This window comes from Cnephaeus nilssonii (genome assembly GCF_951640355.1).
Source record: "Cnephaeus nilssonii genome assembly, chromosome: 12".
In the NCBI taxonomy this organism is placed as follows: Eukaryota; Metazoa; Chordata; class Mammalia; order Chiroptera; family Vespertilionidae; genus Cnephaeus; species Cnephaeus nilssonii.
In genome coordinates, this window is record NC_137083.1 from 73,518,177 (window position 1) to 73,545,980 (window position 27,804).

A 27,804-nucleotide genomic window follows, 5' to 3' on the forward strand; every position below is an offset into this window, starting at 1 on the left:
GCCTGCTGCCAGAGCTGCACTGCCAACGCCCCCTGGTGGTCAGCGCATGTCATAGGGAACAGTTGAACTCCCAGTCTCCCCATCAAATGACTGCCCGAGGGGACAATTTGCAAAAGTGTACTGATTCCTATTTCCAAGCCACTAGCCTCCGTGACTGAATTAATTTTTCCCTTCTAAGAATTTTTTTGGTCAATTGATCATAGTTTATGACCTTTGTAATATATTGCTAGATCCAATTTGCTAATATTTTGTTGAGGCTTTTTATATCTATTTTCATCAGAGATATCAGGCTATAATTAATTTTTTGCATTGTCTTTATCTGGTTTTGGAGTTATGATAATGTTGGCCTCATAAAATGAACTTGGGAGTCATCCTTCCTCTTGAATTTGTTGTAATATTTTCAGAATGATAGGTATTGGTTCTTCTTCAAATGTTTGGTAAAATTAACCTGTGAAGCCTCCAGTTCAGGAATATTGTTTGTTGCGAGTTTTTAAATTACTATTTATATTTCATAAGTTGTATTTGGACTGTTCAAATTTTCTATTTCTTCTTGATTCAGTTTTGGAAGATTGTATGTTTTTAGAAATGTATTCATTTCTTTTAAATTGTCCAGTTTGTTGGCATATGGTTGATCATAATATTTTCTTTAATTTGTGTGTGTGTTTTTACATTTCTGTGGTGTCTATTGTTACTTCTAATCTCACTTCTGCTTTTACTTATTTGGTTCTTCTGTAGTATATTTTTCTTGATGAGTCTGGTTAAAAGTTTATACACTTTATTTTTTTTTCAAAGAATCAGCTCAGCTCTTGTTTTCACTGACCTTTTGTATTATTATTTATTTTAGATTCTATTTTTTTTATTCCTGCTCTTATCTTTATTATTTTCTTCCTTCCAATCACTTTGGACTTTATTTGTTCTTGTTTTGTTTTTAGTTTCTGTAGGTGTAAGTTTAGTTTGTTTATTTGAGATTTTTCATCTTTCTAGCAGTAAGACTATAATACTATGAATTTTCCTCCTGGGACTGCTTTCATTGCATTCCATAGAGTTGGGGTTCTTGTGTTCTATTTTTTTCTTGTTTCAAGATATATTTTTATTTATTCCGTAATTAACCAATTCATTGCTTAGTAATATGAATTTTAGTCTCCATGTGTTTTGTAATTGACTTCTAGTTTCATTCAATTATGGTCAGATAAGATGTTTGATATGATTTCAATCTTCTTTAACTTATTGAGACTTGTTAAAGTCTGCATGTTAAAGTTGCAACATGTGGTCTATTCTAGAAAATGTTCATGTGAACTTGAAAAGAAAGTGTATTCTGCTGTTTTTCGGAGAAATGTTCTGAAAATATCAATTTAGTTTATCCGATCAAGTGTGTCATTTAAGGAAGCTGTTTTCTTGTCGATTTTCTGTCTAGATATCTCCACTGATGTCAATTAATTTTAAAAATACCTTACTATGACTGTATTACTGTTAATCTATTTCTGTTCATCAAGATTTGTTTTATATATATATATATTTAGGTATACCTATGTTAGGTGCATAAATATATCCTCTTGTTGGATTGATCCCTTTATCATTATGTAATGTGTGTGGGGATTTTTGTCCCTTATTATAGCTTTTGTTTTAAAGTAATTTTGTCTGATATAAGTATTGCTGCCCCAGCTTTTCTTAATTTTTCATATGTATGAAATATCCTTTTTTCTTTACTTTCAGTCTGTGTGTTTCTTTTGTTCTGAGGTTGGTCTCTTGTAGACAGCATATATAAGTGTCTTTTGTTATCTAATCAGCTACTTTATATCTTTTGATCAGAGCATTAAGTCATTTACATTTAAATGATTATTGATAGGTATGCATTTATTAGTTTTTTATAACTTCATTCCTCTTTTTTTCTTTCTGCATATTAAACAAGTCTAGCATTTTTTGTAATATTGATTTGGTGGTAATGAACTCTTAGATTTTTCTTGTCTGGGAAGCTCATTATTTCTTCCTCATCTATATGTACAGTATAAAAGCCTAAACGACCATTCGACTGTTTGACCATTCGACTGTTCAACCATTCGACTGGTAGCTATGACGCGCACTGACCACTAGGGGGCAGCCACTCAAGCACAAGCATAGAAACATGGAACAAACTGATGAATCTCAGAGGGAAGGGGGGATGGAGGATGGAGGGAAGAGATTAACCCAATATCTTATATGCATACTAGAGGCCCGTGTATCCGTGCACCAGTGGGGTCCCTTGGCCTGGCCTATGGGGATATGGTCGAAACCAGCAGTCTGACAGCCCCCAAGGGGTCCCATATTGTGAGAGGGCACAGGCCAGGCCGAGGGATCCCACTGGTGCACAAATCCATGCACCAGGCCTCTAGTTTTTAAATGATAGCCTTGCTGGGTACAGTAATCTTGTTTGTAGGTCCTTGCTTTTCATCATGTTGAATATTTTATAAATCGCTTCTGGCCTGAAATGTTTTTGTTGACAACTCAGCTCGCAGTCTTATAAAAGCCTTCTTGTAGGTAACTAACTTTCTTTCTCTTTTTGATATTCTATATTTGTCTTTAATTTTTACTATTTTATTATGATGTCTCGGTATGGGCCTTTTTGTTCATCTTGTTTGGGACTGTCTGCATTTCCTGGACATGGGTGTCCTCCTTTTTCACCAGGTTAGAAAAGTTTTTAGTCTTTACTTCTGCAAATAGGTTCTCAATCAATCCCTTTCTCTCTCTCTTCTCTTTCTGGTACCTTTATGATGCAGATGTTGTTACACTTCGTGCTGTCCCAGAGGTCCATTTAGACTATCATCATTTTTTAAAATTATTTTTACTTCTCTAATCATGTTCCAAATTACTTATTTTATTCTCTGCATCTATCTTATTGTTTATTTTTTCTAGTTTCTTATTTATTTCAGATATTGTATTCTTTACTTACAACTACTAATATTTTATTTCTGTGGTTTTCATGTCATTTTTATTCTTAATATTTCTTTGTTGAAATTCTCCTGAGTTCATCTCTTCTTCCCCTGTTCCTTAAGCATCTTTATAACCATTGTTTTGAACTGTGTATCTGGAAAATTGTTGGCCTCTATTTTATTTAGTTCTTTTTCTGGGAATTTCTACTGTTTATTCATCTGGGACATGTTTCTTTGTCTCCTCATTTTGGTTGCTTCTCTGTATTTGTTTCTGTCGATTTACTATGTCCCCCAGTCTTGGTAGGGTAGCCTTATGTATTAGACGTCCAGTGGAGCTCAGTAGCACAGTGTCTCCTTCCACCAAAGCAAGGTGTTCCAGAAATGTCCCTTGCATGGCTTATGTGAGTTCACCTGTTGTAGTTGTGTAGGGAAGCATGGGACTTGGTTGGGAAGTCTGCAAGGAGGATTCTCCGAAAGGATGGGGGCTTCTGGGGGGAACTTGCTGAAGGTGGCAGCCCCTACCTTGACTTTTCCAAGCAAGTCTGAGCCCCCTGGGTGTTTTACTGGAATCTCTATGTTTAGTCTTTAAACCTAACCTTGTAGAAACATGTGCTTTCTCCAGGATACTTTTCCTGCTGATTGTATCTAGAGGTTCATTTTAGTTCAAGCTGTTATGACAATAAAAGCCTAAGGAGGCAGGCAATTGGGGCTGTTTGGTGCCTAATACGAACCAGCCCCTTAACCTCTTTTTCACAGACATGTGTGTCAGAGTAATCTATTCATCTGTTGCTCAGGGTCTGCTGGTCAGCCCCAGCATAGTTGAGTCTTGGTTGCTGCTGGCCAATCCATGTGTGGTGTCAATTCACAGGTGGCTGACTGTCAAAATTGACTGTGACCACATTGCATGAGCTTCTTTTAGGATGCTGACCACACAAAGCTGAATTTGCCTCGGCTATATCTGATGCCTTCCAAGATTTCTCTTTGGATGTGCAGCTGATAGAACTTTTGGGCCCTGCTTTGATGTAGTCTGAAGCCCACCACCAGCTGTTTTGATTTGGGACCTCTTGAGAGGGTCTCCATTACAAATGAATGTGAGATTCTGTCTATGGCTGGACCTGGCTTCCTGTGTGGTGCTACAAAGCAATCCACAGTTTGTGGCTGCCTCTGCTGTGCATGGGTAGGGCCAAGGTGTATACCAAGGCTGGTTTCCACCAGCACTGAGCCCAGTGAGAAGATCAGAAAAAGCCCAAGGTACCCTGAGAGCCACCCCCTCCTGCCTTCTGCCTGCCAATTATCTGTTAGGCTCAGCCACTGAAAGAACCCCTGGTGATACTCTAGGTGCATGAGGTAGGTTATCTGTGAGTCACCAGGCAGAGGTAATAGGTGTTCATTAGAGTGATATATTCAAACTTGGTGCCAGCACTGGGTTAGAGGTCACTCAGCAAGATCCCAGGGGACAATAAGTCTAGCTGTCACCTGTGTGGTGCCTGCCTGGTGCCTGCTGACCTTTGTGGTGGTGTGGGGTCTCAGGGAGTTGTCAGGTAAGGCCAACAGAGTTCACCAGGCCCTAATATTTGCCCATGTGAATGGAGGGCTTTGCCCCAGTCAGTGATGTGAGGGAAAAATGGCCCCCACCTCAAAGTCATGCCACTCAGTCTGTCTCTGTTTCTGGCCAGATTTACTTGATACCTCTAATTCGGCAAGGTAGGGCCACTGGGAGTTGGGAAGGTGTGGCTGTTAGACTTTTTCAAGTGGGGGCTGTGCTGATATGTCTCACAGGAATGGGGGGATAGGGCCCAGTCTCTGAGCCACACAACTAGTCTCTGACACTCACTGACTCTGCCCATATCTCTACACCAGGTACCCAAGCAACTGACTGATTTGTAGGGCATGAGTTTGGCAGAGTGGGGTGACAGGGAGTTAGGAGGGTGAGGCTATTGCATTCCTCCAGCCTGATGCCATATGGAGGTATGTGCTTGACCCAGGAAAGATGGTGTCTGTAGACAGTGTAGAATAAGAACTCAGGACAAGGACTCTGGTGACTATCCCATCAGCTCTCTCCACACTGACATACAACCCAGTCTCTTCCCAAACAACTTTGGTTTGCTCTGAGCCATGTTTCCTCTGCTGGAGCCCACTGTGATTAGCTGCAAATGAGATTTTATGCATTGGCCCTTTAAGGAGGGTGTCTGGGCTTGGAGAAAACTCCCATTTCTCTCCGGTGGATATAATCCTCACTGATTTTCACAACCTGATGTTATGTGGGCATCTCTTCACAGCTCTGGTGCTCTGGGCTAAGGAGTCTGCCTTGGGGTTGAGACTCTATGTTCCTCAGGGGCTCCTTGCAGCTGAGATAGCCTTCCAGTTTCTCAGCTGCCAAACGTGGGTGTGGGGCCAGCTCTTTTCACCTATCTGCCCTCCCTACCATCTCTCCATGTAGCTTCTTCTGTAAACCCTTGGTTGTAAGACTTTTGCTCAGCTAGTCTTCTGTTGATTATTCAGGTTGATTGTTCTATATTTTATTTGTAATTCCAGTTTGGTCTGGGAGGAGGTGAGTGTAACTTCTACCTACTTCACTGCCATCTTGGATTCCAGTGAAGATTTTAATTGACTCCATATTGTACTGATAGCATATAGGAATATATGTCTTCTATGTCTCAGGCTGTCCTTATTTTTTTGGGGGGGTAGTTTTATTGGAGTTATATTAAATATATAAATTAACTTAAGATGAGCTGCTACTTTTATGTTAAATATTCTTTGAATACATTTAAAATTTCCATTTGTTTTAACTCTGCTTTGTGTTTTTATGATTATTTCTAGTTTCCTCATACATGTTTTATACATTTCTTATTAAATATATATATATATATATATATCTATATATATATATATATATATGCTTTTTTTCTTTTTGTTAGGATAAATTGATACTTTTATTTCGTTATTTCCTCCTTCTCCCCTTCCTCTTTCTACTCCTCAAACCGCTTTTATTTTTTCTCCCACTTTGCTTTTATATATGAATATGTTTGATCTTATATGTTAATTTTATAATCTGCACAAGCAACTAATTTCCCCCTCATCCCCCCAAAGGGTGCCTGCATTAGAATCCTTGGAATTTATGAATATGTTAGGCTAATTAGAAAGAAGAATGAAGGTTGCAGATAGAATTTAGTTCACTATAAACTGACCTTAACTTCAGGAGATTATCCTAGTTACACAAGTGGGGCCAGTGTAATTACATGAGTCTGGGCAGAATGGGAGTGGGAAGCAGGAGCATCATTATTAGAGTGGTAGGATGTAGGAAATACTTCAGTTATTGTTTCCAGCTTTGAAGATAGAAGGGGCCACAAGAAAAGGAATGAGAGTGAGTTATAGAAGTGGGAAAGGGCAAAGGAACAGATTTTCCTAGAGTTCCTAGAAGGTATTTATCTAGGCCAACACCCTGATTTTAACCTAGTGAGACCCAGAAACATAAGATAATACATTTTTGTTGTTCTAAGATATTATGTTTTGATGATTTGTTACAACAGAAATAGAAACTAATGCACCTGAAATGTATTAATTGTTCTTATTTTTCAATGGTTTTTCTGTTGATTATTTTCAGTTTTACAGATATGTAATCATGTATTCTGAAAAGACACCCCAATACCAATCTGTTTGATTGTTGGTGGTTTGGCTAATATCCTCCCAAATATGATAAAATAAAGATAGTAGGTATCCTTGTCTTATTCCTGGTTTTAGTTGGAAAGCCTCCAATATTTTCACAAGAAATGACTGGCTTTTAGGTGGAAGAGTATACAGTATATTTTATCATATTAAAAATATTCATTGATTTCTATTTTGTTGAGTGCTTTAAATAAATGCTGTTAATTTTTTTCAAATGCTTTTCTGTATTCAGGAACATAATCACATGTATTTTAATCATTCATTCTATTAACAAGATAGTGGGATACTATTTGCAAATGTTTTTTATTTTTTAACACTCCCTGACAAAAATTTAAAATTTTTTATTTTGATATTTAAAGATGAGGTCAATCTGCAGTTTTATTTTTTGGTTTATTTTTGTCATATTTTACAGTTACTATTATACTTTCTTTCAAAATTAAATTGAAAAAAGGGAAAGAAAAACCAGCATATTCTATAACGTGGATGAACCTGAAAAACAATATACTAAATATAAGAAGCCAAAACAAAAGACAATATAGTTTATGAATTAATTTATATAAAGTGTTTAATAAAGTAAAATTTCTAGAGCCAGAAAGTATATTAGCTTAAAGCTAAGGTGAAAATTAAATTTAGCAACAAATGGGCAGGAAGATCTTATTGGACTGATGAAAATGTCCTAAAAGTGGATTGTGGTGATAATAGCACAACTTGGCAATTTACTACAAATTGGTAATCTGTACATTTAAAATGAATGTGGATTTTATGGTATGAAAATTATACCTCAATAAATTTAAAAAGAGTGAAATATAGTTCTATCTAAATAACAAAGCTATGTTTAATAGGGAAAAATTTAAGTTGGAAGTTTCTTTTTTAATGCTGTGGAATAGTTTAGTAGCATGAATATTATCTGATACATACTAGTAAATGTTTGGTAGAAAACCTAGTGGAAAAATTGGGCCTGGTAATTTATTGTGTGCATCGGGTGTAGGGAGTGGGGTAAACGTTATTATATTTTCTCTGTTTTTTTCCTATGGTGATTGGTCAGTTTAGATATTCTGTCTACTGATGTCAATTTGGTATGTAATGTATTTCTTTAAAAATTTCATCTCATGTAGGTTTTAAAGTGTATTTCTAAAAGTATACACAAATATTATTTACCTTACAATTTAAAAAAATTATTCTGATAGTTTCCAATTGTGTTTTTAAAATTTTGTATTTTCTCCCTTTTGCCTTTGATTAAGTGAGCTAGTAGACTGTCTATATTGTTAATCTTATTTAAAGCAGTTATATTTACATTTGCAAAATATATCTTGGTATTAGTTATTTGAAGTGAATTCTCCTTGGAATACACTGTGCCCTTTCAGTACATGATTTCAATACATATGTATATATTTCTTAAATTCCAAAAAGAGTACTTGAGTTATAACTTTGAGTAATAATTATAATCTATTGCTTTTATTTTCTTTTTTTTAATGAATACTATTGTACATATGTTGCATCTTCTTTTCCTGTATTGCATATCTATGACTTTCTCTTGAAAATTGTTATCCACTTTGTATCCTTTTTTATTGTTGTCAGTATTACAGATGTCCCTCATTTTCCCCCTTTTGGCCTCCTCTATCCAATCCCCAGCTCACCTCAGGCCTTCTCCACACTATTGTCATGTACATGGATTATGCATATATGATCTTTGGTTAATCTCTTTCCGTCTCCTCCACCCACTTCCTCATTGAGATCTGTTATTCAATTCAGTGCATCCATTTTTCTGAACCTAATTTGTTCATCAGTTTATCTTGTTCATTAGATTCCTCATATAGTCAAACCTCCATTCTCCAAAGTTTCCCATCTTGAATAATTTGCTTCTCATCCCAACAATCCTTTCACACTGATACCTGTATGATTAGTCACATGTCACTCAGACAACAGACAAAGGAGAAAATGCTTGAGTATCACTTAGTTTACTGCTAAATCTCATGTTTTAACATCTTAGGAAATTGTGCTGTGAAAATTTTCATTTCCTTTTTTTTATTTTGTTGCTGTTTATTATTCAATTTACATATTTTACTGTATATCTCATCTTCTATTTGTTAAGTTTTAATTTCCATTTCAAGTTATTTTGTTTTTAATGTGTTTATAGATTAAACAGTATATTAGATATGTACTGTATATAAGAAAGATTAAAAAGGGGAATTATTTAGGGATCTGGAACATTTAATTCAATTTACATTATTTCTTTTTTAATTTCTTTATTGATTAAGGTATTACATATGTGTCCTTATCTCCCCATTATCCCCTCAACCCCCCAATTCATGTCCTCACCCCCCTGTTGTCTGTGTCCATTGGTTAGGCTTATATGCATGCATACAAGTCCTTTGGTTGATCACTCCCCCTTATTTCTAATGGGAAAAATGATTCAGTTTTCAAACAATCTACTGGAATGAATTAATTTCCAAAACTGAGGTTCCACTATATAAATGAGATCATGTGATATTTGTATTTCTCTAACTGGCTTATTTAATTTAACATAATAGTCTCCAGGTCCATCCATACTGTCCCAAAGGGTAATATATCCTTCTCTTTTATAAATGCACTAGAAGCCTGCTGCATAAATCCGTGCATGGGTGGGGTCCCTTGGCCTGGCCAGCTATTGGGGCCGTCTTGCCCAGTTCCAATCAGGGCCGGCCAGCCAGCGGGGAGGGACCACAGGAGGTTGGCTAGCCACGGGAGGTTGGCTGTGGGAGCACACTGACCACCAGGGGGCAGCTTCTGCATTGAGCGTCTGCCCCTGGTGGTCAGTGCACATCATAGAGACCAGTCGACCAGTGGTTCAGTTGACTGGTAGTAACAGTCACTTAGTTTTTTGTATATATAGACTAGAGGCCTGGTGCACGAAATTCGTGCACTGGGGAGGGGTGTCCCTTAGCCCAGCCTGCACCCTTTCCAATCTGGGACCCCTCGGGGGATGTCCAACTGCCAGTTTAGGCATGATCTCTGTGGAATCAGGCTTAAACCAGCAGTCGGACATCCCTCTCACAATCCGGGACTGCTTGCTCCTAACCATGCGCCTGCCTGCCTGCCTGATTGCCCCTAACTGCTTCTGCCTGCCAGCCTGATCACCCCCTAACCACTCCCCTGCTGGCCTGATTGAGACCTAACTGCTCCCCTGCAGGCCTGTTTGCCCTTAACTGCCCTCCCCTACCAGCCTGATCGACCCCAACTGCCCTCCCCTGCTGGCCTGATCACCCACAACTGCTCTCCCCTGCCAGCCATCTTGTAGTGGCCATCTTGTGATGATGTGGGGGCAGCCACCTTGTGGCAGCCACCTTGTGATGACACGAGGGCGCGAGGGCCACCTAGGCTTTTATTAGTATAGATAGTATTCCATTGTGTAAATGTACCACTGCTTTTTATCCACTCATCTGGACTGTTTCCAGATCTTAGCTACTATGAATAATGGTACTATGAATATAGGGGTACATATGTTCTTTATGACTGGTACTTCAGGAATTTTAAGGTATGTTTCCAGCAGTGGTATTGCTGGGTCAAAAAGCAGTTCCATTTTAATTGCTTGATGAAACTCCACACTGTTTTCCACAGTGGCTGCACCAGTCTGCATTCCCACCAGTGTACTAGGATTCCCTTTTCTCCACATTCTCACTAGCACTTGTTGTTTATTGACTGCCCCTCTGGCAGATGTGAAGTTATATCTCATTGCCATTTTAATTTTCATCTTTCTGATGATTAGTGACATTGAGCATTTTTTTCATATGTCTGTTGGACATCTATGTATATCCCCTTTGGATAAGTGACTACTCAGGTCCTTTTCCCACTTTTAAATTGGATATTTTGTCTTCCTGTGTTCAGTTGTATGAGTTCTTTGTATATTTTGAAAATTAACCCCTTATCAGATGGATCCTTGGTGACTATGTTCTCAGTAGGTTCCCTTTACTTTTTGTTGATGGTTTATTTTGCTGTGCAGAAGCTCTCTATTTTGATGTAGTCCCATTTGTTTATTTTCTCCTTAGTTTCTCTTGTCCTAGGAGATGTATCAGCAAAAAATATTTGTGAGAGGTCTGAGATTTAATGCCTATGTTTTCTTCTAGGATTTTTAAGGTTTTATGGCTTACATTTAAGTCTTTTATTCAGTTTGAGTTTATTCTTGTGTATGGTGTAATTTGGTGGTCTAGTTTCACTTTTTTGCATGAACCTGTCCAATTTTCCCAGCACCGTTTATTGAAGAAACTGCCTTTGCTCCACTGTATGCTCTTACCTCCCTTTTCAAATATTAATTGACCATAATGGTGTTGGTAGAGCTCTGAGGTCTCTGTCCTATTCTGTTGATCTATATGCCTGTTCTTGTGCCAGTACCAGGCTGTATTGATTACAGTGGCTTTATAGTATAGTTTGATATCCAATATTGTGAGTCCTCCAACTTTGCTCCTCTTGTTTCCAATAAGTTTTTTATGTTTTCCTTGATCTCATTGGTAACCCATTCATTGTTTCGTAAAATGCTATTTAACCTCCATGTATTTGAATGTTTTTGAGTTTTTAATATAGTTGATTTCTAGTTTCATGCCATTGTAATCAACAAGGAAGTGCTGGTGAGGATGTGGAGAAAAGGAAATCCTAATGTACTGCTGGTAGGAATGCAGACTGGTTCAGCCACTGTGGAAAACAGTATGGACTTTCATAAAAAAATTAAAAGTGGAACTTCTATTTGTCCCAACAATCCCACTTCTGGGACTGTATCCTAAGAATTCCAAAACATCAATCAGAAAGAATATATGTACCCCTACGTTCATAGCAGCATTATTTACAATAGCTAAGACCTGGAAACAGCCCCAGTGTCCATCAGTAGAAGAGTGGCTAAAAAACAAACAAACAGTGGTACATTTACACAATGGAATACTACATAACTGTAAAAAGGAAGGAACTCTTACGTTTTGGACATCATGGATGGACCTGGAGACTATTATGCTAAACAAAATAAGCCAGTTAGAGAATGACAAATATCACATGATTTTACTTATATGTGGAATCTAATAAAATAAACTGATGAACAAAGTAGTTCCAGAGACATGGAAGCCTGGAACAGACTGGAAAATCTCAAGGGAAATGGGTGGGGCAGGAGAGATTAACCAAATAATTTATATGCCTAGTCTGTGGCTGTAAAGGCTTGGGATGGAGTAGGAGCTTTTTGTAGGGGAGAGAGGGGAAGGAGGATATCTGTGATACTCTAAAAATGAAAAATAATAATAATTTCACAAAAGCATATGAACACACACAAACATAAACAAAGTCCATAGGGTGTTCTTTTTTCCTAAATAATTAGGGTATAGCAGCCATGTAATAAATGAATGAATAAGCAAAAGAATGAAAGTCCAGGGCTGCCAGTTTTGCTCAGTGTTTAGAGCATGGGATCATGGGTTCGATTCCCCCTCAAGGGCATGTATCTCCTTTGCAGGCTCAATCCCTGGCCCTTGTTGGCCATGTGCGGGAGGCAACCAATTGATGAGTCTCTCTCACATTGATGTCTCTCTCTCTCTCAAAATAAATAAATAAATAAATAAAATAAAATGAATGAATGTCATTGCAAAATAAAAATTACTTAAAGTTAATAAAGTTAAAGCTAAAAAATATATTAAGGTCAATTAGAAATAGATTTTAGTGAAATGTGTATGGATAACAAATTGCTATTTCTTCAAATTCCTCCTAAATTTTGGTTGAAATCTAAACATTTTAGATGATATATTTTAGTAGCTCCCAATTTTTAATTAATTTTTTGAGTATCATTTTATTTATTGGATCTTGTTTTTTTGTATTTTTTAGTTTTTGTAATTTGAGTAGACTTCAGAAAATCCTTCTGTTTATTTTGTTTATTCTGCTCAACTCTTTTAATTTTTTATTCTGGTTTCTCTTGTGATTGCATCCCTTATGAGGCAATCCATGATGTTGTTTTAAAATGTTCCAAGTAGTACTTAGTCTTCCACCTTCTCTGTGTGAGTTAAAGAATAAATTCAATGTTCATCCAGTCCTTAAATGTCTCTCTTGCCTGTTAATTTCCACTGTATTCCCTTGCATCTCCCTGTATATATTTATAGTTTCCTAGTCAGACAGAGATGTGTGCAGACATCTACCTGTCTTAAATTTCTGGCTGACTTGCCACTCACCCTAACTACGAGTCTTTCCAGATATTTACTATGGGAATTTGTTTCCTATCAAAATTGCCATATTTAGATGACAAAATTAAAAATTTTAGCCTTCTGTCCTCAAAGGAAAATCAGAAGCATTCTGAATATTGGTATCCAACTTTCAGGCAGTGATTAGAAGTCACTTTTATAGACAAAGGTATGTGATGGATAGAAACATAAATGTCCAAATTCATAGATTTGCTGAATCTAAGCATTGCTTTCAACAATTATTCCCTTTAGTGAGCATTATAGAGTATTCAAAATTAATATTTTATGGATCATAGCTAATGCCATAAGCTTATTTAGGTAAATCCCAATCTGATTTTTAACCCTAATGCTAGCCTGGCTTTTTAGATTGATTCTAGTTAGAGCTAGATGCTTTTCCTAAAAATCATACAATGGGAGTTTATGTTAAGATATCACTTACACTGACATATATTGGATTGACTGCGGCTAGGGAAGTCTACTTCATAACCTCATTTCTGCAAGTTAACTATTCGGTAGATATGCTATTGTTTTACTTGAAAAGCCATTTGACAGAGAGAGTCAAAAGAGGAAAAGAACTAGGTATATCCTAACTAAAGTTTTAAGAGAATAATTTCAGTTTGAATTCTCTAAGTGCTTTGCTGCACCTTCATCATTTATCTTTCTGTCTGAAGTGTTCATTTACCATCCTGACATAATCTAGGGCTGCACTGCATGATGTTGATGATACTTTTGTCAACATGAGGAATGCAGTGCCATTGTTACAGAAATTGTACAAGAAACAGAGACCTTAATATGTACCATCTGTTTTACAAAAAAGCTCAATGTGGTAACGCATTTGCAATACCAGAAGCAATATCTCTAAGACATGAAATGAACATATGTTGCCTAAGAGCCTTCAGGCTGACATTGAAAAAGAGAAAAGATACTACTTCAAGGCAAATACTGTCCCAGTAGAAAGACTGCCAGATCCAATATGGCTGAGCCCATTGACAAGTCTCTGGTGAACAACTTCATATAAAGATTTTCACATATTTATGTGTTGTAGGACTCTTCGGCCCATCTTTTCAGGATGAGTAAAATAGTAGAAAACACCCTCTTTGTCACTCTGGGTACTATTCTGTTCCAGAGCAACAGATGTCCGAAGAAGTCACACTATACAATAAAGTATTGTGATAAAATGATTATTTCTAGGACTGGAGTGAAATTTAAATGGTGTCTTCTGATGAATGAGCAGGTAGTTTCAAAAACAGCTGAAAATGCAACCACTGAAAGCTGTATGATAACATCTAGCTATTTAACATAAATGTAAATTATGAGTTTTATGAATGGTAGCTTATAAAATTTTCATATATGCATTGACTATCAAATGAAAAAGTCTGACCTCATTTTTCTAGATACATTCTAATATAAAATTATATTTTACGATGTAAATTTTAAATATATATGCACATGAATATTGCAGTATGTATATAGTCATAAGATTACATATCTCTGTTACATTTGTGTAACTGAGCATTGGAAGAAATTAAAAAGGTAAAACGATAGATTATTAAGCCCATTAGAAGAAAGAGGAGTTAAATGGCTTAACAAGTGTTAGTTTGCGTATATTTCAGTTCCGAAGAGTCAATATAGGTTTAAGTTATATTATGCTATAATCAAGCTTAGCTCTTTATAAACATGCCAATGTGAAATATAAGCCATACAGTTTTAAACAGTTGAAAAAATTAGTAGTGGACTTGTAGCCAGGAGATTGGCTTCGAGAGTCTTATCTCAATTTATAAAGGTTTATGACCTGAGGTAAGTCTGACATGGAGCCATCCTTCAAGGCCTCAATTACTTCAACTATAAAGAAGGGGATTTGGATTAAATAATCTCTAAGGTTCTTTCCATTTTTTTAATCCTCACCAGAGGATATGCATTTTCATTGATTTTTAAAGAGACATGAAGGGATAGGGAGAGAGAGGAAGAGAGAAGAGAGAAACATTGAATGGTTGCCTCCCTTAAGCACCCTGACCAGGGATTGAACCTGCAACCCTTTGGTGCACAGGATGATGCTCCAACCAACTGAACCACATTTGCTAGGGTGGTTCTTTCCAAATTTTAAGAATTAAATTTTAATTCAAATAGAAAATCATTATACAGTTTTAAATGGAGAAAAGAATGTTTGCAGTATAAAGTCAAGATAATTAACCCACCCACATATTTTATGTTTAAAAATATGCACTGATCTATATACCAAAGACATGTTAAACAAACTATACCAGTAGAAGAGATCTCATTTTTATGTCTATCAATTTCATGACATTTCACACATATTCTGTTCATATTCATCCTAAAACTCAGGGAAAAACAAAACAAAATCCTTTGTTGTGACTAATCTGTTAGATACCGGGGAGATAATATATACTAATGGGGTGCCCCTGACCCAATAACAACCATATTCCTATATTTCTCAAGCATTTTGGATCTAGAATGTGTTCTTTGATAAGTATTGATGTAGAGTTATTTTTAAAGTGATTTTTATCTTCTCATTAAATGACCTCTGCAGAATGACCTCTAGCTTTCATGGCCTGACAAAAGTCTAGAACTTATCCCCTGATTGCTATTAAAGTTATGATACTTTAAAGTTAAGGGTGCCTCTAGTTAGGAGATTTTGGCTTTCCTCAGGGTAGTATTCTAGACACCAGGTCCATCCTATCCTCTCATCCCATTTATCCCTAGTGATACAAGTTTTTAGATTAATAGGAGAATATTTTGTTCACTGATTATTCTCTGGTGTATGCTACAGATAAAACTTCCCGAACAGAAATATATCCAACTTCTGAGCTGAGATTTGTATAGAAAAATCATTTTTTCCACACCCAACTCTGGAGTTGCACTCTTAATTTATTTACTGACTTCTAATTTCTTAATCACACCCTACATCTAGTCCCTGATCACTATCATTTCCTTTCTGTTTTATTACCCAGTGGCTATTATTTGTGATATACTAGAGGCCCGGTGCATGAAATTTTTGCCCTGGGTGGGGGAGTTGTCCCTCAGCCCAGCCTGTCCCCTCTCCAATCTTGGACCCCTTTGGGGATGTCTAACTGCCAGTTATCCCTCTCACAATCTAGGACTGCTGGCTCCTAACTGCTCGCCTGCCTGCCTGCCTGATTGCCCCTAACCACTTCTGCCTGCCAGCCTGATCACCCCCTAATCGCTCCCCTGACAGCCTGATTAACACCTAACTGCTCCCCTGACAGCCCGATGGGCCCCAACTGCCCTCCCCTGCAGGCCTGGTACCCCAAACTGCCCTCCCCTGCAAGCCTGATCACTCCCAACTGCCCTCCCCTGCAGTCCTGATCTCACCCCCAACTGCCCTCCTTGGCCAGCCAATTTGGTTCTGATTGGTCAGTTTCTATGCCAGTCAGTGTTAAAAGCTCCGCCTCCGAGGCGCCATTGGCTCCTCATAGTTGACCCAGGTTTTGTTCTGCTTGGTCAGTTTCTATGCCAGTCAGCATCTCTGGGCCTATCAATAAGGCTTGATCAGAAAGGCAGGGCTGATCAGCAGCCCCGGTGGAGGCCTGGAGGGAAATGGAGGTGCAGCTACTGACCAGGCCCAGACTAAAGAGAGAGGCAAGTGCTGATCAACACTGCCACAGAGGCTATGGATAAGACCCTGCTTCTCTCTTTAGGCCTCTCTTTGGGCCTGATTCACAGCCCCTCAGCAGTCAGTGCTAGGTTGCCACGGAAACCCAGCACTGACTGCAGGACTGACTTCCAGTTGGTCGAGCCTCCCAGTCAATTCGGATGTTACTGACCCAGGGTTTTTATATATTATGATACTAGAGGCCAAGTGCACAAAATTCGTGCACTGGGGGGGGGGTGTCCCTCAGCCCAGTCTGCACCCTCTCCAATCTGAGACCCCTCGGGGGATGTCCCTCTCACAATCTGAGACTGCTGGCTCCCAACCACTCGCATGTCTGCCTGCCTGATTGCCCCTAACTGCTTCTGCCTGCCAGCCTAATCACCCCCTAACCACTCCCCTGCCAGCCTGATCAAGCCTAACTGCTCCCCTGCCAGCCCTATTGCCCCCAACTTCCCTCCCCTGCTGGCCTGGTCATCCTTAACTGCCCTCCCTTGCCAGCCCAGTCACCCCTAACTGCCCTCCTCTGATGGCCTGGTTGCCCCGAACTGCCCTCCCTCCCCTGCAGGCCTGGTCCCCCCAACTGCCCTCCCTCCCCTGCAGGCCTGGTTCCCCCAACTGCCCGCCCTTGCCGGCCTAGTCACCCCTAACTGCCCTCCCCTGCTGGCCTGATCGCCCACAACTGCCCTCCCCTTCCAGCCATCTTGTGGTGGCCATCTTGTGACAACATGGGGGTGGCCTTCTTGTGACAACTTGTGACCACATGGGGCAGCCATCTTGTGTGAGGATGTGATGGTCAATTTGCATATTACCTCTTTATTATATAGGATTATGGTACCCTGAAGAGTTGCACAGGAAAGTGAATGCCCTGGTTACCCTTGAATTTGAAGGTTTATTCAAATTGCTGCCTAGTCTCTTGACCTGTCAACAGTCAGGGGTGGGTCAACAGGAATTCTATTCACTATAAATCAGGGGAAATCCACTGATGAAATTCATTTCCAGCCACACGAAGTTCAAAGGCACTGGCTTGAGTAGTGTTATGTGTTTATTAAGAAACCTGTGGATCTGATGAGGGTGAAAAGATTGGTGCAGTATGGCTCAGATGCAAGTCATTGAGTATAATTGATTTTTGATGGCTGGCTACCTGCAACCAGATGTTCATTAATTAGGTAAGTTTTAAAAACCTACACAGTTGCTTATTTCATGATCACTATCCAGGGATTGAGGTACTGTTTCCCTACATAAGATGTCATCTCTGTGTGGTGTGACCCTACATTCAGTTTGCTCTCAACCAGTCATAATGTATGTCTTTAATTCTTAATAGCACCCCCTTTCTTTCTGTTGAAATGTCTCAGTTTGGACAATAAATCACAAGGGCATTCTTCCTATTTATCATGCTGTTCCATGCACTGTACAAAGTTAAGTTAGACATAGCTCTCGCCCTATAGTAGCAAATCAGATTGACATACACAAAATAAATATTTATACCTGAATATCATTAAATTTGATATTGAAGTTGGTAGGAACTTTTATTTATCTTAAAAAATTCTTTATTATTTAAAGTATTACATAATTCTCCTCCCCCCCCCATTGACTTCTCCCCAGTTGCTCCCACCCCCAACACATGCCCTCAACCCCGTACTGTCTATGTCTATTGGTTATGCTCATATGCATGTGTCCAAGTCCTTTGGTTGATCTTTTATTCCCCCTCCCCACCTCCCCTCTTAGGTTGGATCGTCTGGTCCATGCTTCTATGACTCTGGATCTATTTTTGTTCATCAGTTTATGTTGTTCATTATATTACACAGTGAGTAAGGTCATTTGATATTTATCTTTCTCCGACTGGCTTATTTCACTTAGCATAATGTTCTCCCGGTCCATCCATGCTGTTGCAAATGGTAAGAGTTCCTGGAAGAAACTTTGGATGCTTCTTAAGAACTAGTTAATATATTGATTAGTTTATTTTTTACCAACTTACTGCTTCTCCTGCACCTATTTGCAAAGTATCATCCCAATTTCCTTCCTTCATTCTTCTAGCTGGGGCTAGCTTATTTCTTTATCTTACAGGTGAAGCTTATGTCCAGAGAGAACCTTTTTCTTTGAATCAATGTCTCCCTGATACTCAGGTGATTTAATGACCTTCTTGGTTTTTATAGAGGAATACACAAATACTTCTCAGCAAAAAAACAACAACAATTCTCCTAAAGTATTTTGTAAGATAATCTTATGCCTGCAAGGAGGAACACAGTACTATTATAAAATAATTTTCTGCCATTAGTCATGTCATGTTATGAGTATTATATTATTTTTATTAACATATCTTTTTTTAAATATTAAAATTCTTCATGTTGTTACATGATGCTATTTTAGATAATTGCCTACTGGATGATCTTGATTAGCACTGGCATAGCCCATACCTACTGATATCCAGAAAACATCTGCTCCTGGCTATAAACTCCAATATTTATTTACACTATTTCTAACTCTTTTTATATTTAATTTTGATTTTTATCAAAGTAATAGATGTAGAAGATTTTGTGTGTTTTTTTTAATTAGCATATAGTTCTTGCATCTATAATGAACTTCAACTGTCCCATTCCCCAGTGGCAATCATTTTCAAATGCTTTATTTATCTTTGTAGTTACCTGCATATATCTAAAAGTATTTAATTTTCTACTTCTTGATTTTTCAGTTTTAGTTTTCTTTCTGTTTTAGGTTTACAACAGCCATCTACTGCTAACACACATTCCCTTCCTTTATTCCTCTAATACACCACACTTTTGGTTAATTAAATAATTGATGTTTGCATTGCTATAAATAGTAAATGTTGCTAAAGGTCAAGCTATGTAGTATATTATGATCATATTTTCTTTTATATACAACCTTTTTGTAACTTGGAAATGCAACTACCTATTTTCCTATTGTTGTTTAGCTGTTGTTGTTTTTTTTTGTGTGTGTGTATTGTTCATTTATCTGACAGCTCCAACTTGCTCCCAAATATGTAACTCTCAAATATCAAGCAGGATATTGATTAATGAAATTATATCGGTTTTAAATGTCCAATTCTACAATACAGTGGTCGGCAAACTACGGCTCACGAGCCACATGTGGCTCTTTGGCCCTTTGAGTGTGGCTCTTCTACAAAATACCACGTGCAGGCGCGCACGTACAGTGCGATTGAAACTTCGTGGCCCATGCGCAGAAGTCGGTTTTCGGCTCTCAAAAGAAATTTTAATCGTTGTACTGTTGATATTTGGCTCTGTTGACTAATGAGTTTGCCGACCACTGCTATAACACATCATCAGTATATGATCACCACCCAAAGTCAAGTCTCTTTCTGTCACAACTTTCTCCCCTTTACCCTCTTCTAACTGCCCCTACCTCCTGTTTCTCTTTGGTAGTCAACATACTGTTTGTGTCTATGAGTTTTTGTTTTTGTTTTTATTTTGCTTAATCCCTTTGCCTTTTTTCCCCAGCCCCCCAGAACCTGTCCCCTCTGACAGCTGTCAGTCTATTCTCTGTATCTATGAGTCTTTTTCTATTTTGTATTCTTATTCATTTGGTTCATTACATTCCACATATAAGTAAAATCATATGGTATTTGACTTATATGACTGGTTTGTTTCAGTTAGCATAATACTCTCCAGGTCCATCTATGCTGTTGCAAAGGATAAGATTTTCCCCTGAGTAGTATTCCATTGTGTAAATGTACCACAGTTTTTTTATCCACTCATCTACTGTTGGTCACTTGGGCTGCTTCCACATGGCATTACAATGAACATAGGGGTACCTATAATCTTTCCAATCAGTGTTTCAGGTTTCTACTGATATATTTCCAGTGTAGCTCCACTTTTACTTTTTTGAGGAAACTCCATACTACTTTCCACAGTGGCTACAACAATCTCTATTCCCACCAGCAGTGTATTAGGATCCCCTTTTCTCCGTATTCTCACCAACATTGTTTGTTGATTTATTGATAATAGTCATTCTGACAGATGTGGTTTTAATTTGTCCTTCTCTGATGATTAGTGATATTGAGTATCTTTTCGTATGTCTATTGGCCATCTGTATGTCCTCTTTGGAGAAGTGTCTATTCAGATCATTTTCTAACACTTTAAATTGTATTATTTGTGGGGTTGTGTGTGTGTGTGTGTGTGTGTGTGTGTGTGTGTGTGTGTGTGTGGAGTTCTATAAGTTCTCTATTTATTTTGGATATTAACTCCTTATTAGATATTTTATTGGCAATATGTTCTCCCATTCAATAGGTTGTCTTTTCATTTTGTTGAGGTTTCCTTTGCTGTGTAAAAACTTTGTAGTTTGATGTAGTGCCATTTGTTCATCTTTTGTTTCCCTTTCCCAAGAAGATATATCAAAAAAGTACTGGTATGAGAAATGTCCAATATTTTAATGCCTATGTTTTCTTCAAGGAATTTTATGGTTTCAAGTCTTACATTTTAGTCTTTAATCCATTTCGGGTTTATTGTTGAAACATCAGGTAATTTGTAAATTTCTTTTTATTTTCTTTGAAATAGCTACATAGGGACTTGGTCTCAAAGTCTAATCTGTAGCTTCATGAATAAAGCAAGGCAAAATTATCTTAGATTAATGGAGGGCAGAAGTCTGAAATAGGCCTCATTGGGGTAAAAAGGAGTTGGCAGAGCCTGCATTCTTTCTGGAGACTCAAAGGAAGAATCTCTTGCCTTGTCTTTTCACTCCCTTTCTTTGTTCGTCTTCAGAACCAGCAGTGGCCAGGTTAGTCTTTCTCACTGATATTAGTCTGACAATGTCTCTTCTGCCTCCCAATTCTACATTACAGACTTTTGTAATTACTGTGGCCCAGCCCTGCTAATCCAGAATAATCTCTTTATTGTATGGTCAGTTGATTATCAATCTTAGTTGATTTTTCTATGTAAACTAACATATTTACAGAACCTCGGGGAGTAGGACATCTTTGGGGGACCATTATTCTTTCTATCACAAGCTCCTGTTCAATAAGGCTATTGAACATTCAATTTCCTCTTTAACATTTCCACTTAGATATCTAATTGGCATCTCAAAACAAATTTAAATTCAAACTCTTGATTTCCATATTCCATATTCCTTTATTCTTCCAAATCTCAGTATTGAGGAAAGTCAAACTTTTTAATTGCCAAAACAAATTATTGATGTCTAGCTATTCTTATATCCACATCAAATCCATTAGCAAGTTATGTTTACTTAATTTTTAAAATATATCTAGAATCCAACACTTTTTCTCATCTTGCTTCATACTTCCAGTTGCCTGAATGGTTCTTAAAATACCATAGGTTAATAAGTATTTCATCAATGAGCTAATAAATGAATGTAGTATTTCCTAATGACATGATACCTTATATTTAAATCTTTTTCACTGGTTTATACTCTTCTATTTTTTTAAATTTCATTTAACTTTCATTCAGATAATAATTTTATTAGTACATATATTATATATGTTTTTATAAGTATTTGCTCTTGATATAAACTAAGGGAATATATTGTTTAGTCAGGATTATTACTTGAAAACAACAGAAATTATTAACGTAAGCAGTAAATAAATTTATTGTAAATACATGTGGCCAAAAAAATTAATAATCAGCAGGCGGTTTTGAAAAGCAGATCCTCATAATAGGTAGGAGTCAGAGCAGCTACCTTATCCACCCTGCAACCCTATGATACAAATTAAGGGGTTGGGCATTGTTTTTTTCTTTCTCCTTTTTATATTTACAATTTTATGATTTCTAGAATTTTCTTCCTAGCAATATTAATTTTATATAGCAATCATTCTTAATCTATCCCATTATTAAATTAGAGGAAAACATGATTAACTGTAAATAAAAATAACACAAAAGGTAAATATATATGATTTAGATTTACTGAAACTTCTGTTTAACATTCTTTTATTCTCATAAATTTCTATGATGTTATAACCCTTTGTTTTACATTTCTTCTTACATATAAGTTGTGTTGATTACAAAGAGAAGCTAAACATTACATATGATATTTTTGAATTTTAATTACCTAAATATTAAATATTTTTATTTTTAAATTTTTATTAAATTTATTGGGGTGATATTGGTTAATAAAATAAGTTTCAAGTGTTCAATTCTATAATACATCATTTGTGTACAGTATTGTGTGTTCACCATCCCAAGTCAAGTCTCCTTTGTCACCATTTTTCTCTGCTTTGTCCTCTTCTGCCCACCTTGCCCCCTTTTCCTCTGGTTATCACCGTATTGTTGTCTGCGTCTATGAGGTTTTTTTGCTTGTTTTTTGCTTACTCCCTTCACCTTTTTCACACATCTCCCCAACACTCCCCTGTGACAGCTGTCAGTCTGTTTTCTGTATCCATGAGCCTGTTTCTACTTTGTTGGTTTATTTTGTTTACAAGACTCTACATATAAGTGAAATCATATGGTATTTGTCTTTCTATGACTGTCTTATTTCACTTAGCATAATACTCTCCAGGTTCACCCATGCTGTCACAAAATGTAAGATTAAAAAAATAATAAGAAGATTACCTATATTCAAGTAATTCCTGTTGAATAAGTAGAAAACCAAAGGATAAGATATGGTCCTTAATTCTTTGCATTTGAAATGTCCTTCATATTAGATTACATTTACTCTAAATGGCCACAGTGTTGCTCCATCCTAGTTTGCAATGCATGTGACTCACTCAGTTCACAGTATATTAGTGGGTCAAACAGTGGTGACTAATAAAACTAATAAGACATCCTCTATTAGAGCGAAGAAATCCTTTTTCAGTACTTCAACCACTCAGCTTATATGGCCTCATTGTCAAGATTATGCCTTTCATCTATGGAAACCAATCCCTTTCATATACAGTTTCAGCAAGAAGCAGTATTGACTTGTCTAACAATAAAAAGTAGAATTAGGCTTCCAACACAGAGCATTTCTAATTTGCATAAAACCTCTCTAACCTATTTCTTTTACAGCAGCCTACAACTGAAAGGTTATATTTTGTTACATGCACCACTAATTACTCCAAAATCACTATATAGATTTATGCAATATTGTTCAGTTCTTTATGCAGATAATTAAAACAAGTTATATGCAAGATATACCAATAGGAAAATGCTATTGAAATCATTAGAAAAACTGACCAAGCACAATGGATTTCTTTTACATAATATCATATGATGTAATAATTTAATATAGTTTCTGAGAGCCACTGTCTTAATAAAAATCATCCCAAGGGTAACACATAAGACATACTTTTATCACACATTTTAATTGAGGCTTCTAAATTACATGATGTAGAATTTTAAGAGAAAACTTTTTTTCAAATATATTTTTATTGATTTCAGAGAGGAAGGGAGAGGGAGAGAGAGATAGAAACATCAGTGATGAGAGAGAATCATCAATAGGCTGCCTCCTGCACACCCCCTACTGGGGATCGAGCCTGCAACCTGGGCATGTGCCCTGACCAGGTATCAAAAAGTGATCTCCTGGTTCATAGGTTGATGCTCAACCACTAAGCCACACCAGACGGGCAAGAGAAAACTTTTAATCATCAGAAAGATTATTATGAATAGGCTTAATACTTTACCTAAAATTGGGTAAACTGATCTGAAACTTAATTAATTATTTAAAAAATACTAGAAGTATTTCTCATTCTAAATTCAGAGTACACGTTGTTCCCTGACCATCTTTGATCCTTGTCACATAAATACACGCCTCTCTTGTGTACCTGAGCATTTTAACTCCACTTTTAAAAATAATAGACACCTGTGTGGCTTCTGTAGCTCATGTGTTCTCTGATTTCCTTAAATGACTCTTAGGAGGAAAAATTCAGGGCAGTGCTATTTCTCCGCTTCTTTGCAAAGGTGGCGTGTAAATGATTTGTGACCACAGTGGGTAAGCCTTTCCATAGTTGTTTAATAAAGAGCAGCACAGCTCCACCAGTGTAACACGGAATGACATTGCCTCGGGTCACTTCAGGGCATGTCACATCACGTAGCACAACATAACCTGATGTAACCTGATCCAACAGGTCAGGTGCCTGTTGCCTATTTGTAGGAAATACGTTTTATTTCTTCTCCAGAAGAGAGGCCATGTCACCAAGTGTAGCAAAATGTCAATTCTAGCTCTGGGTGCAAGGAATACCAATGGGAATAATTTCCTTCCCAATTATAGTGGACTCTGTTTAGCATTGAGTTACTTAGAGTGCATGACATGAACAAGATTGTAGTTGTGATTATTGAAATCAAGTTGAAGAAAATCTGCCTTAATTAGAACAAATTTGAGAGAGGACAAAAGTTGTAATAGAGACAGAATGCCATATTTTTTTTAAAAAATGGCAATAACAGCAGGAGAGAGATGAGATTAAAAAAAAAGATTTATGAAACAAGTACTAGTTAATAACCTTATATTATTTAATATAAGATAATTTTATTTTCTAAGAAACAAATAGATGACCAAGCAAGTGCATCTTTTTTAATTACTACTTTTCAAGGTAATGAATTAGAAAGTTATTTGTCTAGCACTTTCACAAGTCCTCCCCCAGGCAGTGGGGCCAGGATTTGGTGGCTGGTGCTGAAAAAAAACCCTTGATTGAATCGTTGCCCTAGGACTGTGCCAGTGGCTGCTGTCACTCAATGACATACTGAGTCTGCTCAGTGGCGTCTTATTCAACATTGTGCCTTTCTCCTGTTGCTCTAAACTTGGGCCCTCTTGCTTTTCATCCTTTGACATACAGAGAACAATTTAAAAATGTTACTTGTATTGCTTCATTCTTGAATTGGTCAATGCAGTTATCCATGGCACTGGGTGCATTTAGCATATAAAAGAGACATGATACCTACTGCCCACCTTCAGAAGGCTTTAGCTGAATAAATAAACAAAACAGGTGTACATTGCACACCTGAGACTGAGTAAATACAAAACTCCAGGCTCTTACTGGATATCCTAGAGAAGGTAAAGAAAGAAAAGAACATTGCTTATAGAAAAAAAAAAAAAAAGGCCTCAGGGATTTTAATTTATTATTATCTGCTTTGTGTTTAATTTTCTAATCTCTCAAGGAAATCCAAGTCTATCAAATGGTTAAAAATGCATGTAGATCAATAGGTGTGGTGAACTTTAAAAACATCTAATTTGAGTTTATCTGTAAAGGGCATGTCCTCTTACAATATATTTCTTGGGCAGATAAAATAATGATTTATGAATAAAACGATAGGATTTTTCACTAGAAGATCTGAAACAAAAGGAAATTTATAAAGCAGTACTATAAATATTAATATTTAAAAAGTTAAAACATGTTTACCTACCAATAGGGTCATTCAAATAAGTTATCTTTAATCATTTACGTGAATGAATCGCATCTTATTTGGCTGTGATCTGTTAGATGTTAAGGAAGAAGAATTGAAAAAAAAAGAACAGCTTAAGAAAGATATGAATCAGATTTAGTGGAAGATAAAAATTTTATATTTGTGTTAACTCAAGAGGTGATACTCTTTCTGGATCTAGATATGGAAACAAAAAGATATACAAGGGGTAAAAATGGTGAAAGCAGGCATTTTCTAGTATATTTTTACAAAGTAGATTTGCTCTTTCATCAGTAATCCTATAGATTCTTTTCAGATCAAAAATGGAGATAATTATTATGCTTACTAGTATGTTGTCATCAAATATGAATCATTTCAGAATTATTCATCACTTCCAATTATTTGTCCCATTATTCTCAAATTTCCTCCATTAGTTCATATAATCAAGATTTGACTGTGCATATATTATAGGCAAAGGACTATAATAAACTAATATGTGCATCAAGAATGAACCATTAAACATAATGTCAGAATTCAGTTCATAATTTCATTTCAAAGGACAGTTGATTTTCAACTTAAATAAAATGTGTGCCTCCAATACAAGTGTATAATTTGCTAATAGCTAAATATAAAATATTTGAGGTCTAAGATATATTTGTTATACAGACAGGCTTCCTTGCCTTGTAATAAAAACTAAAAGCTTTATTTCAAACAAGTACATTTTTATGGATAAACAAAAATTATCCAATGTAATGGAATGTTGAAGTTATTAGTTATCTGTTAATTCATCTATATTTGCCAATCTTCCCAACTATGTCTACAATTTTAACCAATTACATGTCAACTTTGTGGATTTCTCTCTCTCTCTCTCTCTCTCTCTCTCTCTCTCTCTCTCTCTCTCTCTCTCTCTCTCTTGTGTGTGTGTTTCTCTCTCTCATTCTTTCTTCCTTGCCTCTTCTCTATTTCCTTCTTCTTCCAAAAATGCCCAAAGAGGGAGGTAAATGAAAAATAGTTCGGATGGGACTCGATCAGGACATCCAGAGTCATATGACTGTCTAACTCTCTACTGTCATCAGGTTTGGCATCTCACACATGACAAATTAAAAAGCTACATGGAACTATAAAATGGGATCTCCTGGAACTGAACTAATTATTAATGGTTGGAAAAGAGAACAAACCCACGCTTATACAATGATAAAACTAATAAGACAGGAATTCTACTTCCTCCAACTCCACTGCCCTCAGGTGAACTGACAGGATAAATTGCATATTTTCTTCTAAATCTTACACAAAAAACACACACTTTACACAGTCACTGTAGAGCAATGGGAAAATAGGGTTAGATTGTTTTATTGTTCTTTGGCTTGGAACTTAGCTCACAAAGTAAGTTTGCTACATAAAGATTTTTCAGTTATGTACTTAAAAGTCTGCAGGATTTGCTGTACAAGGAAGTCAGTTTTGAAAATAAAACCGTTTTTCTGCTCATGGATGTAATGATGAACATATGGTCAACACCTGGAATTTATAGAGGCCTTTACCTAATAAAACCTTTTGAGATATTCCAAGAATGACAACAAAGTGATGGCATGGAGCAAAACTGCCAAAGGTAATCTTCTTCACTTTCTGGTTCTTTTAAAGCAGAAAACATAAAACTAAGAACCACTGCCTCTCAAATGCTTATGAAATGTGCATTAAAGAGGTGGGAACCCCAGTTCCCTGACAAAGGTGCCATTATATCATGACTGTGAATGTCTTTCTGGATTGTCTGAGAAAAAACAGGTTTATGAAGAAGATGACTGACTGGTAAGCATATTCTTTAAAAGTAGAGTAAGACAGAGTGCAAGATCAAGTTCAAAGTATAAGAGTTTTACTTATAATGTTTTTAATAGTATAGTGGAATGCATACTTAAGTGATATAAACAGATATAATATTGACTTGTAATTTTATAAAAATGGATTATATTTAGCTGACACTTAGAAAAATGTCATTTGCAAGGTTTCTCTAAGCTCAACATAGATGTTAAAACTGAAATTTCTAATCATAAAAAGAAAAATCATGAGATCCAGACTGAAAAAAAATATTGTTAAGGCATTAGATAAGGTAGCTTAATATTTAAAGAATATAA